The following is an 881-nucleotide window of genomic DNA, read 5'->3' as shown; positions in this document are numbered from 1 at the left end:
CTGTGGTTTCCCAGAAAATGGTCCCGAGTCATGATTTGCAGGGGCTTAGAAAGGCAAAATCCGTAGTTCACTGCCTTTCCTGCGAGGTCCAATCAGGGGCAAGCATACATCCTGATGTGCTCTCTGCCTGCATACGCCTGCATACTCCCTGCCTACATCCAATCACGGGCAAGCATACATCCTGACGTATTTCCTGCTCACGTACCTTCCACCACACGCGATCAAGCACACCTGGTGCAGATTGGCTACACAAACTTGTTTAGGGGAGTGAAGACGCATGGTTTGTTATCTCCCATGAACCATTGCTGCCAGCGTTTCAGAAACTGTGTCCTTGGGCAAGGGGCTTGCAGACCAGAGGCCTTTTAGTTTCACAGACCTCTCAGACTTAACACAGAACTTTGACCCTCACAGAAGCCAAGACCCATTGCTATCGCTTCATTAACAGTGAAGAGTCCAATGCCTTCCTTTAGTAAATACTCACAGAGCATCAGTCTATGTAAAATGTTTTCTTTTACATTTATTTGTTTGTGTGTGGAGAGATACACACGCCATGGCTCAAAAGTGGAAGTTAGAGCACACTTTGTAGGAGTTGGTTCTTGTCTTCCGTCACGTAAAACCCAGGGATAGAAACAATTCATAAAATACAGGCACGTCTATAGCAAAACAAATGGAAGGAAAATTATCTCCTCACAAGATAGCATTGAAACGGAGCACAAATTTTGGCTTTTGAAAAAAAAAAAAAAAACTCCTTGCCAATTTTACATATTTACGATAACTTCTGCTGATTCAGCTCTCCTGCCCAGGCCTGATTGCAAATTCAGGGCTAGACGGCTTCTCTGATACTATGGGTGAGGTGAGAGCTGCTTGTGGGGTGTATGGGA

Source organism: Microtus ochrogaster, chromosome 2, assembly GCF_000317375.1.
Source record: "Microtus ochrogaster isolate Prairie Vole_2 chromosome 2, MicOch1.0, whole genome shotgun sequence".
In the NCBI taxonomy this organism is placed as follows: domain Eukaryota; kingdom Metazoa; phylum Chordata; class Mammalia; order Rodentia; family Cricetidae; genus Microtus; species Microtus ochrogaster.
Note: the sequence above shows the minus strand (reverse complement) of the source record.